Here is a 12,340-nt window from a genome sequence, read left to right as displayed (position 1 = left end):
CCATCATTGAAGACGCCTGATGATAACAAGCAGAGTCACTGAAGGAGAAAACCGTAATTTTTAAGTCACCATTATGGTGATCAGTGTGTGTTTTAGTTGGGCTCTTGACCCTTAAATCATTAACTTTAGATGTTGTTTGGCTGTTATATGTGAATTATAACAGCTAGATGAACAAATGTAAGGTGATCTAATGGTGTTGGTTGTGTTTTAACAAAATCATTATTTAAGTAATTCATTTGGTTAATTTTTACTCAATTCTAAATTTTGAATAATAATATTGATTGTAATCATATTCAGTCATACTCCTTTTTACAGTTTGCTCACGGAAACACTGAATCACCTTTAAACCAACACTATAAATACTGAGTCAAAGCTGAATCAAGGATAAGTCAACAGTGAAACAATGCCGATTCAATGAATTACGCATTAAACTCTGAATCAATGCAAATCAACACTCAATCAACATTAAACCAACACAGAATCGAGTGTGTATAATGCTGGATTAATTCTAAATCAACTCTGAGATAATATACAACCAACACTAGGACATTCAATTTGCATGTTAAACAGAACTGTATTCTTTTGTGTTTATCAAAATGACCTTGCAAACCTTGAATCAAACAGGCCTAACCATTAAAGTTGTGGAATGTCGCTTAACCAATCAAATTCCAGATGCAGAACTAAATGGTGTATAATATAGAATTCAAGGCAGAGTTCATAATTTACATTAGATTATCCATTCTGATTATTTTTGAACACTGTGCCTTAAATGAAATTTTACGACAAAAGTTGAGTATATTGAAGTAGTAGGCAATAAATAATACCTGTCATATAGTTCCTGCAATACAAGACGTTTTTACCATTGTAAACTCTAAATAAATTTTTCTACAAATAAAAATGTCACAGCAAACATGTTGAAAATGGCAGATAATTTTATTAATCAGTATTTCTTTAGTACAAAAGTACTTAAGTGTCTTTTTTACTAGCGATCAGAAACATGTCTGCTTTGCTCAGCTGGGATTCGAACTGGGGACTGGAGTTAACATTGTTAAATTGTTAAACATACATATACAAACATTCATATTTAATTATTATATATTATATTTATGCATCAGCGTTCCTCAAAATCAAGTTCATTGCAATGTATTGGAAAGCAATTTGTGAGCTGCCCATATTTTAAAGTACCGGAAGATGAGATAAAGCGGTTTTGGTAAACAAGGCCCCATTTGTATTCTTCTGCCATGACGCCACGGGTAGGGCGTCATGGCAGATTGCTGTGTCCTGTTTTGAAAGAGAAATTGATCCTCCATTAGAAGGGTGGGTCATGACTGACTGAATTGAGCTTGTCAGGTCTTGTTGCAGAACAAATGACTTGCAAAGCGACTTGCTGTGATGCCTGCGAGGAAAAAACATGCTCGTGCTAAGATACACAGACAGTCATGCTAGCACACCCACAACGAAAAAGGACAGTTTGTTTTGACAAGTACTTGAAAGGGATTTCGAAAGAAAATATACTGTAGTTTTATTATAAATAAACTAAGGACCATTTACACGCCAGCGATGTCCTTTGCATTTTTCCCGTGCAGATGACACCATTGTAAAAAAAAACGATCCCGTTCACACGCATCCACGAAAATTATGCTTATTCATGCCAGGCCAGTAGATGGCGATCTCACTTTGAAAAGAAAACACGGGACTCAACATGTAATACGTATGTGCATGATGTCACCGTTTTCGGAAATGTGCGTTTTTGCAGTTTACATGGAGATGATAACCGTATCGTTTTCGAAAACTTTGCAGCTTGAGAAAACTTTGAAACCCGTTTTCAAAACGTTGCAGTGTAAATGGACGTTAAAAAAAATGTCACTTAAAAGGATAGTTCACTTTGAAATTAATTTTTGATATGTTTTAGTTTACCTCAAGGGCATCCAAGATGTAGATGTCTTTGTTTCCACAGTATTTTCAATTTTGATATTTTTAGGTCAAACCGTTTGTGTCTGTCAGTCATATAATGGAGATCTATGGTCACCAAAGAGCATGCACAGAGAAGTCCAAATTAAACATGATTTAATGACTCATAAATGTAAGTACACGAAAGACATGAAAGAGCGGTTTGTGTGAGAAAATTCACATCGTTTTTACCTCTTGTAACCACAGCCACGTCCAAGTGATCTGAAGGCATGGGTGCTTCGTTCTGCGCAAACGCCGGAAAGTGCCGGAAGTGATCTCTTGCGTGGTTCGGGAAAAAAAATCAACGTTGTCTGTTGATATATCGAAATCGTCTTCCATTGCCATTCCGAAGCGCCCGCGCCTTCAGAGTACTTGGATGTGACTATGATTACAAGAGGTAAAAACAATATAAATACTGTTCATTTTCTCACACAAACCGCTCGTTTCATGTTTTAGGCCATCAATGTGTACTTACATTTACGAGACATTAAATCATGTTAAATTTGGACTTCTCTGTGCATGCTCTTTGAGGTGGTGACCATAGACCTCCATTGTATGACTGACAGACAAGAACAGTTTGACCTAAAAATATCAAAATTGAAAATACTGTGGAAACAAAGACACCTACATCTTGGATGCCCTTGAGGTAAGCTAAAACATATCAAAAATTAATTTCAAAGTGAACTATCCCTTTAAATGAAAATACACATTAACTGAAATAAAAAAGGGCTAATTACTTATTATTTTTTAACTAGTTTCCAAGGAAACAGTTCTCATTTTCATTCAGTTTCTCTCGATGTACTAAAATAGGCCTAATTAGAATTATTTAATTAAATATTGTATTTATGTTAAAAAATGAGAAAAAAAACAACAAAATTACTTAAAATTTAGCAAAAATTCTAATGAAAACAGAAAATACAAACTAATTCGAACTACTAATAAAATCTATTGTACTGTCTCATTTATGCTAAAACAAACCATGGTCTGTCATATATAGAATGAAATAGATGCCTCAGGTGCAATGAGCCACACTGAAAGAGATATCAAAGGACCTCAGAAGAAGCCGCGTAGAGGACTTGAAAGGGTTTCTTAGCACTTGGTCCTTGATAAGTTGACAAATGGACGAAATTCAATACTACTCTCGTAGGTATTCTACATAGGGCAAGGACATGCCATCGAGTCTTCAAAGAAGTGACCGTTGAAAGAGCAGATCTAAAGGTCTGCTGGCATCTCTGTCACTTGATAATGTTCAGATTCTTGAATCTACCTCAAAAAGGAGTTTACCACAAGCTTCTGTAATTATACCACCTCCATATGTCAGGACTGCTAAAAGGTTCCTGTTTCTCAAACAGTGGCATGTGGTGCAAACACTAAGTTTGTGGGTTCGATTCCCAGGGAAAGCATGAAATGTTTACATTTAAAAGTTGTGTTTGGATAAAAAATGTCTGTGAAATGTAGAGAAAAAACACATCTTATAATGGAGGAAGTCATCATCTAGACACTTTTACTCAAAGCAACTTACAACACACTTATTTAGGGACAATCCAACTGGAGTAACCTGAGTGCCTAACTCAAAGGCACAGTGGTGAGAGCTCAAGGATTGCATCTTGCAAGAACCTTCAAACCTTTTGTTGACAGCCTAGCACTAAACCCATTGCACCAGGAAGTATAATGTTGTGGGACAGAGGTGTATCCAAAGCGGCAGCATGTCAAGACAGGCCTGTGAACTCAACATTCAAGTGATATTAGGTTATACAACATAATACAGAAATATAATAACGTGATGAGCTAAGCAAGAAATGGCATTATAGTTGGTCCAGCTCAGGATAGTAGTTCTGACTGTTCTGACTGTGTTTTTGTTGGGCCATTTGGCCATCAAGCCAGTTGTCATGATGTAACTTTCCAGAGTGCCAGAGTGATTAGTCACATGATATTCATGGCTCATGTAATTGACTAAAAATTATGTGGTTTCATAAGCAAAAATCAGCATGTACTCAGCATAATATTCACATATTGTGCTGGATTTGATGAACTTGCTTTGCAGACTTACTTCATCCGCCATGTTGACACTGACACGAGACCTACAAATTTTAGCTATGTCACTGTTCCTTGCCATTTATGAATTTGATAACTTCTCTATCATGGCTTCATGGGACACATCCCTGGATTTGCACTTTAGAATCTTGGTAGATGTTATTGGTTATCTGGGGATTTTTTGTCAAATGTTTCTTGAATGCTGCCACTGAGATTACTGGATATGCTAACCTCTGTCCTTTGTCCAGCATCTCAGATTTTTTTCAGATTGGAAAACTTACAAAGTGTTTATGTGCTTTGAACCACCCAAGTTCAAGACCTGGCTGATGGTACTTTCCAATCCTTTCCACTCTCTGTAATGTGGGGAATAAGCTTGGTCTTAGTCAGTGGTGGAGGAAGTACTGAATCTCAGTACTTAAGTAAAAGTACAAATAACCAGATAAATATTTACTTTAGTAAAAGTAGAAGTAACACAATGACAACCATACTTAAGTAAAAAGTACCTCATTTTAAATATACTTTAAGTATTAAAAGTAAAAGTACCTGCATAACAATTTATTCTCTTAATGTATATTTTCTAATTATTAATAAAACATTTAATTCTAGCTCATTCAACCTACTCCTATAATGATGTTCAATAATGATGGAAAAAAATGTTTGTCACCATTTCTGAAACAAGCTTGCAATTAGGCAATAGCCACACATCATGCTTATCCTTACTTAATAACTATTTTTTGGCATTAAACGCGATTAATTTATGGTGTAATTCTGAACCTCTTGGCTTGCCATAATCCTAACCAAACCTATATTACACACGGTGCGTTTCCTATTCACGTAAAAACGTGCGAGACGCATTTAGTGTAACCGGGTTGATATACTGTATCTATGGCAACCAAACGTCACTGGTGAGACAAACGTGCAACGAACGGACGGTCAGATTGCGGTTTGGCAGGGGAAAAATTGATCTGAAAATGTAACGAAAATGTAACAGAAGTTGTAGAAATGTAGTGGAGTAGAAAGTATTATAATTGCTGCAAAATGTAACGAAGTAAAAGTAAAAAGTATGCACTATTTATTCTACTTAAGTAAAGTAAAGATACTTGAAAAATGTACTTAAGTAAAGTAACAAAGTATTTGTACTTCGTTACATTCCACCATGGTCTTAGTCCCGTTCTGTGATCTAATATGAGGATTTTTATTTCTTTTTTGAGAAAGAGAACAATCCTATAGGACCTACCCTTTTATCTTGCTTCCGTCACGTTTCTTCCTCCCTGCGACTTCTTGTCTTCTGTTTAATCCTCCGCTGGCAGTTGCCGTCATGGACAGCTGCATTGGGTACGGTAAACAAGACCCTGCCGTCTCGGGCACAGCTGTGGGGGTGTAGTATGTACAAAAATGTATGCGCTGGGGGCAGGGATGGTGAACTGAGCTTGTGTGTGTTTGTAATACAATCTTATGCTTTTACCAAGTCTTGAGACCTGAGCGGATGGCAGCAGAGAGGTGTTAGAAAGGCAAGACTGACACTGACATTGCCCAGTCTGTTGAAGTTGATCCCCAACCCTCTCCTGGATCCTCTCCGAGCTTCTCTTGGCTTATTAACACTGTCTTTCCAATGAGGTTGAGGATTTGAATTGATCAGCTTGAGTCAACATGCCTCTGGTGAAATATCCAAATGTAGCATCCAGATGGTTGACTCGTCTAGAATTGCTATTGGCTATCAACATATCTGATTATGAAAGTGCGCTTTGATTTTATTCTTGAAGTATATGTAATGGAGGCCGGCTTGTAAGAGATTTGCAGGTAAAACATTACTCCCCTGCCCTAAAGAGGTGAGGTTTACTAGCGAAAGATGTGAGAGACTGTGATCTAGGAGGCTTGTTGGCTGTCGCTAGTTGGAGCAGAAACTGTTGCACTGATTCTGTGAGCTAGATGGGTGTGAAAGTCATAAGATCTGTGGAGATAAAACTTCACTCCACCGGCCCCAAGAGGAACTCTAGTGACAGACTCCCAGCATCCTTGTGTAACTTAAGCCAATAAGAGCGGTGCATGTAAACCTCACTCCCCTGGCCTCAAGAGGCGCGTTAGCGGCTGCGGACATTAGTGTCTTTGTTAGCCTCCCGCGCCGGAGACGGTTTTTTTTCCGTTCTTTTTTTTACCTTTGTCCACCATCTCATAAAAAAGACATCCAAATGTAGTAGGTTCAAATCCCTTTTCCGAGCCAGCCAAGTTGGCCTGGTTACATTTGGTACCGTGGCCCAGATGGGAGTGAGGTTTAGGGGGGTGAATGTAATGGACTTCGGGCAGTAAGAGCTGTGTGTGTAAACCTCCCTCCCCTGGCCTCAAGAGGCACGCTAGCGACTGATGCTAGAGGCTTCAGACTTAAGCGTCCTTGTTGGCACGCCCGCCTGCATGCTGGAGAACCTAGTTCGAATCCCGCTCGGAGCAGGTCGAGTAGGCCTGGTTACAGTACATTTGTCAGTGCACTCGTGTCCCATGCTGGTCGAAGCTGGCTTCAATACCACTTTGAGTAGGAAGTGTTACACATACCTAAAGGCCCCGATTTACGAGATGTATAGTAACGAAGTAGAACTACTTAAGTACTAAAATGCTGTATCTGTACTCTACTAGAGTATTGTTTTTTTTACTTCAGTAGATATTTTAGATGAATTTACTACTTTTACTTCGATATTTTTTTAATGTTCTGCTAGTTACTCGTTACAATGATGAAAATTTTACGAATCATTCGTTGCAAGTTGGCTTTCATGCTGCCTAAATCACACGCCAGTTTTATAGGGTAATGGAATTGATTGACACACACATTGACAACTAATGCAGGGGTTGTCCTGCAATGACATTTTTTTGGCGGCCGCCAAAGCAAATTTGTATCCTGCCAAAACGGCTAATTTAATTGCTAGTTTAAACTTTTGAATGCTTTCTTTACAGTAATAATTACATGACACAATACTTGTACTTTTACTGTTGGTACTTCAGTAGTGAATTTTAAAATAAACTACTTGCATTACTTAAGTACAAAAAATGTTGAATACTTTAGTACTTCTACTTAAGTGTGGTGCAATGGCCAAGTTTTTTTTTTGTTCTTCGCTTAGGGGTAAAAAGAACTTAGAAATATTTGAGCAGTGATATAATGTTAGTGAACATCCTTACACTGCCCACACTACTGAGAGCGGCATTTGAGATGAATATGTAAATATATATAGAAAACATCAGAAAAAAGCAGAAAAGATAGCATCTAATCATATCGTTGGGAATTGTTTGCGCAAGCTCTGCACTTCATGTTAAAATCAGGCAGCTTTACAGTATTAAACATGAAAAACAGTGTCAGTTCTTTCAAGTAGAAATTCAACTTCATTTTCTACTATAAAACAGCTCTTTGGTGTTAATTTTGTAACTCACAGATGTCTGACCTCGATGGAAAAGAAGAATTGATCCGGAGAAGATTCCACGTCAAAGATGGTGGAGCCCCAGAGCCACACCTATCTATTACATCATCACCACTGACCAATGGTAGTTTGAAGATGTTTACCAGCCGGAGCGAACATTTCCGAAAAGATCACTTTGGCAAGCTAAACTTATGAAACAAACACCTTTTTATTTTTATTTTTATGTAGTAACATCAGATTAGTAGAGAAAAAAGGCAGGAAATCAAGGGGAAAAGATCTGGGAATCAAATACATCTCTCTCTCTAACAACCAGCTCTGTGGTCTAGTAACTTTGCAGAAAGAAATAGCTTATACTAATATTAACCTCATGTTAAGGTCACTGCAAATCTGCAGTATACTGTATAATGTTAATTGTTCCATTTAAGACAACACTATCCTCCTAAAATGAATCCACTGGGTTCCTCTGGCCTTGTCCACACTAATACGTTTTTGTGTTCGACCAGAAACAGCGGCAGAAGCGCCTGAACTGGTCTACAGAGAAGCATCACTGGACTGTTGCTCAGTGGTCCAAAGTACTTTTTTCGGATGAAAGCAAATTTTGCATGTCATTCGGAAAATCAAGGTGCCAGAGTCTTGAGGAAGACTGGAGAGAAGGAAATGCCAAAATGCCTGAAGTCCTGTGCTGCTTCTCTGTAGCCCAGGTCAGGCGCTTCTGCCGCTGTTTCTGGTTCAACAATGGCTTGACCTGGGGGATGCGGCACCTGTAGCCCATTTCCTGCACACGCCTGTGCACGGTGGCTCTGGATGTTTCTACTCAACTGCTTCCGCAGGTCCCCCAAGGTCTGGAATCGGTCCTTCTCCACAATCTTCCTCGGTCACCTCTTCTCGTTGTGCTGTGTTTTTCCTTCCCACAGACTTCCCACTGAGGTGCTTGATACAGAACTCTGGGAACAGCCTATTTGTTCAGAAATTTCTTTCTGTGTTTTACCCTCTTGGGTGTCAATGATGGCCTTCTGGACAGCAGTCAGGTCGGCAGTCTTACCCATGATTGCGGTTTTGAGTAATGAAACAGGCTGGGAGTTTTTAAAAGCCTCAGGAATCTTTTGCAGGTGTTTAGAGTCAATTAGTTGATTCAGATGATTCGGTTAATAGCTCGTTTTGAGAACCTTTTCATGATATGCTAATTTTTTGAGATGTCATGCCATGAGGTGTATGCCAAAATCATCAGTATTAAAACAATAAAACACCTGAAATATTTCAGTTGGTGTGCAATTAATCTAAAATATATGAAAGTTAAATTTTTATCATTACATTATGGAAAATAATGAACTTTATAACAATATGCTAATTTATTGAGAAGGACCTGTACACTCACCTAAAGGATTATAAGGAACACCTGTTCAATTTCTCATTAATGTAATTATCTAATCAACCAATCACATGACAGTTCCTTCAGTGCATTTAGGGGTGTGGTCCTGGTCAAGACAATCTCCTGAACTCCAAACTGAATGTCAAAATGGGAAAGAAAAGTTATTTCAGCAATTTTGAGCGTTGCATGGTTGTTGGTGCCAGGCGGGCCGATTTTCACACACAACCATTTCTAGGGTTTACAAAGAATGGTGTGAAAAGGGAAAACATCCAGTATGTGGCAGTCCTGTGGGCGAAAATGCCTTGTTGATGCTAGAGGTCAGATGAGAATGGGCCGACTGATTCAAGCTGATATAAGAGCAACTTTGACTGAAACAACCACTCGTTACAACCGAGGTATTCAGCAAAGCATTTGTGAAGCCACAACACACACAACCTTGAGGCGGATGGGCTACAACAGCAGAAGACCCCACCGGGTACCACTCATCTCCACTACAAATAGGAAAAAAGAGGCTACAATTTCCAAGAGCTCCCCAAAATTGGACAGTTGAAGACTGGAAAAATGTTGCCTGGTCTGATGAGTCTCGATTTCAGATGGTAGAGTCAGAGTTTGGCGTAAACAGAATGAGAACATGGATCCATCATGCCTTGTTACCACTGTGCAGGCTGGTGGTGGTGGTGTAATGGTGTGGGGGATGTTTTCTTGGCACACTTTAGGCCCCTTAGTGCCAATTGGGCATCATTTAAATGCCACGGCCTACCTGAGCATTGTTTCTGTCCATGTCCATCCCTTTATGGCCACCATGTTCCCATCCTCTGATGGCTACTTCCAGCAGGATAATGCACCATGTCACAAAGCTCAAATCATTTTGGTTTCTTGAACATGACAATGAGTTCACTGTACTAAAATGGCCCCCACAGTCACCAGATCTCAACCCAATAGAGCATCTTTGGGATGTGGTGGAAAGGGAGCTTCGTGCCCCGGATGTGCATCCCACAAATCTCCATCAACTGCAAGATGCTATCCTATCAATACGGGCCAACATTTCTAACATTTCAACATTTCAGCACCTTGTTGAATCAATGCCACGTAGAATTAAGGCAGTTCTGAAGGCGAAAGGGGTTCAAACAGTATTAGTATGGTGTTCCTAATAATCCTTTAGGTGAGTGTATATAGCTGCTCTGGAGAAAAAAGAGATTTCATTGTCCAGCTCAGTTCAGTTATCATATAATGGTGTGAAATGCAGGCAGATTTTAAATGGCCCCAACTAAGCAAGCCAAAGGCGACAGTGTCAAGGAACCAAAACTCCATCAGAGACAGAATGGAGAAAGAAACCTTGGGAGAAACCAGGCTCAGTCGGGGGCCAGTTCTCCTCTGACCAACAAACGAACAGTGTATGATTATGATTCAGGAAGCATTACAGGTCAGAAGTCAGATTGGATCGAAGCATTCAGAATATTTGTATTCAAAGTCGGGTCAGGTCATGTGTTCTCAAGGCCCATACAGTGTCTCTAGGCCCAGTGGTGTCTCTTTATTTTTTTACTTTTTTTTACTTTTTTACTTTTTATTTTCTCCTCCATTCCTTTCATTCACGTTCAGGTGCACCAAAGAAAGGCCTTCCGATTGTGTTGGTGTATGTCCTGGATGTCATTAAATCTGGGTGGAATCTGAACTTTTAAATGCTTGATTTTTCCGGGTTGGATTTTATTATTGACCATGGGAAGGATATCTTTTCTCTTTCCCATGCAGACTCTTGTATCAAATAACAGTCTGGTCTTGAAAACCTCTCCCATAGGAGGAATTGCATTGTCTGCAAACTACAGTGATTGTAGTAAAAATTGCACCAAAAATCCCCTTATAGTCTCTTTGGGGAGTTTCACAGATAGCCATGTGGAAAAGTGACTAGACGTCCGTCTATTTCAAAGATCTTGAGATCAAATATATTGATTACACAACCAAGATCACTTGACATTTCAATTTAACAACTTGCCCATATCTTCATTCATTTGCGACCCGTCCAGGCAAAAGAATAGAGATAAATAGGCGGGCTATTGTATCACGGACACAATGGAGTACATCCTCTGCGGCTAGACCGCTAATGTGCGAATTCCTCCTACGCTTTCACTGTTACAGCCCAGCCGAGCCCATGTTAAACACTGGCAACATAAATCACAGATTCAAAAGAAAAGGCACAGCTGCTCCTCCTCGCACAGGTGCACGAAATTCCCACCCTCGGAACAAGACAAAGTGTCGGAAGAGGAAATGAGGTTGTGGCTTTCTTTCCGGCTGCGTGTGGGTGAGTCCACATGTGCATTAGTGTGCGAAATAGACAATTACTGCCCCAGGTAATAGCAATACATAACCAAATCTGTGCACAACCGACTCGTTTGCGTTGTTGCATCAAGACTAGAGTCATCAAAAAGTGAACCATGATTATTTGTGTTTCATGTCCCAAGCTATTGATCAGGGCTTTTCCGTGACAACACCTTAAGAAGACCCGTTTAAGGTTTGCATTACTTCATTTAAAGAAAGCAGGACACCGGGCTAGAGGTGGAAAGATGTGAATGAGTAATGACGGGTCAAAAAAAGCTTGTGCCAGGGACTTTCCACCCAGAGTTTCTAATGCGTTTCTCAGAACACTCGAGCTATACGCTGGGAAAAGTGCGAATGTATTTAATTTGACCTCAGAGAGATTATGCTTTACTTTCATTCTCTAGACAGCTGCAGAATATGATGCATTATTATGTAGATTTCTAACAGATGTTATTCAAAATGACCACATTTCCAGACCGGATAGAGTCACCCTAAAAGATTCGGAGACTTAAGCAGTTTGAACAATTATGGTTTACAATTCAATATAAAATTTTGATTTGTGAATTTCATTCAGGGTGTGAAATATATGTAATGTCATATGTAACAATCTTTTTATATATATATATATATATATATATATATATATATATATATATATATATAACTATGCCACTTCCTTAATGGATCCCATTTTTCAATTTCAACTGATTTTAATATGTAAGGAAGTGCCAGTCAAAAACATAACTCTTTGAATGAACATAAAAAAATAATGGAAAGGATTTCCACTTGATAAACTTGCTTTATTTGAGCATTAAGCAATTCTATTATTCCAATTTAATCTATTTGCGTTGGGTCAACTCAATTTATTAACGTTGATTTAACTTATTTACCATGGTTGGGCACAGCTTAATTTAATAGTGTTAGCCCAACTAGTTTGCAAGGATTTACACCAACTGATATGATTCATGTATTCTAATTCATATATCCATTCATCCAATGCAATATAGTTTATTTTAGTGTCACACTAATCAATTTTTAGACTATAGCCAACTATTTATTTCCAAATAGCACTTTTTAGCATCTTAAAGGAGTAGTTCACTTTTAAAAAAACTTTTGCTGATGATTTACTCACCCCCATGTCATCCAAGATGTCCATGTCTTTCTTTCTTCAGTCGAAAAGAAATTTAAGGTTTTTGATGAAAACATTCCAGGATTTTCTTCATATAATGGACTTCAATGGGAACCAGAGGTCCAAAAGAGAGTTTCAGTGCAA

This window comes from Pimephales promelas, chromosome 25, assembly GCF_988280905.1.
Source record: "Pimephales promelas chromosome 25, fPimPro1.hap1.1, whole genome shotgun sequence".
Taxonomy (NCBI): domain Eukaryota; kingdom Metazoa; phylum Chordata; class Actinopteri; order Cypriniformes; family Leuciscidae; genus Pimephales; species Pimephales promelas.
The sequence above is the reverse complement of the archived record's forward strand: the minus strand, read 5'-3'. Positions refer to the sequence as shown.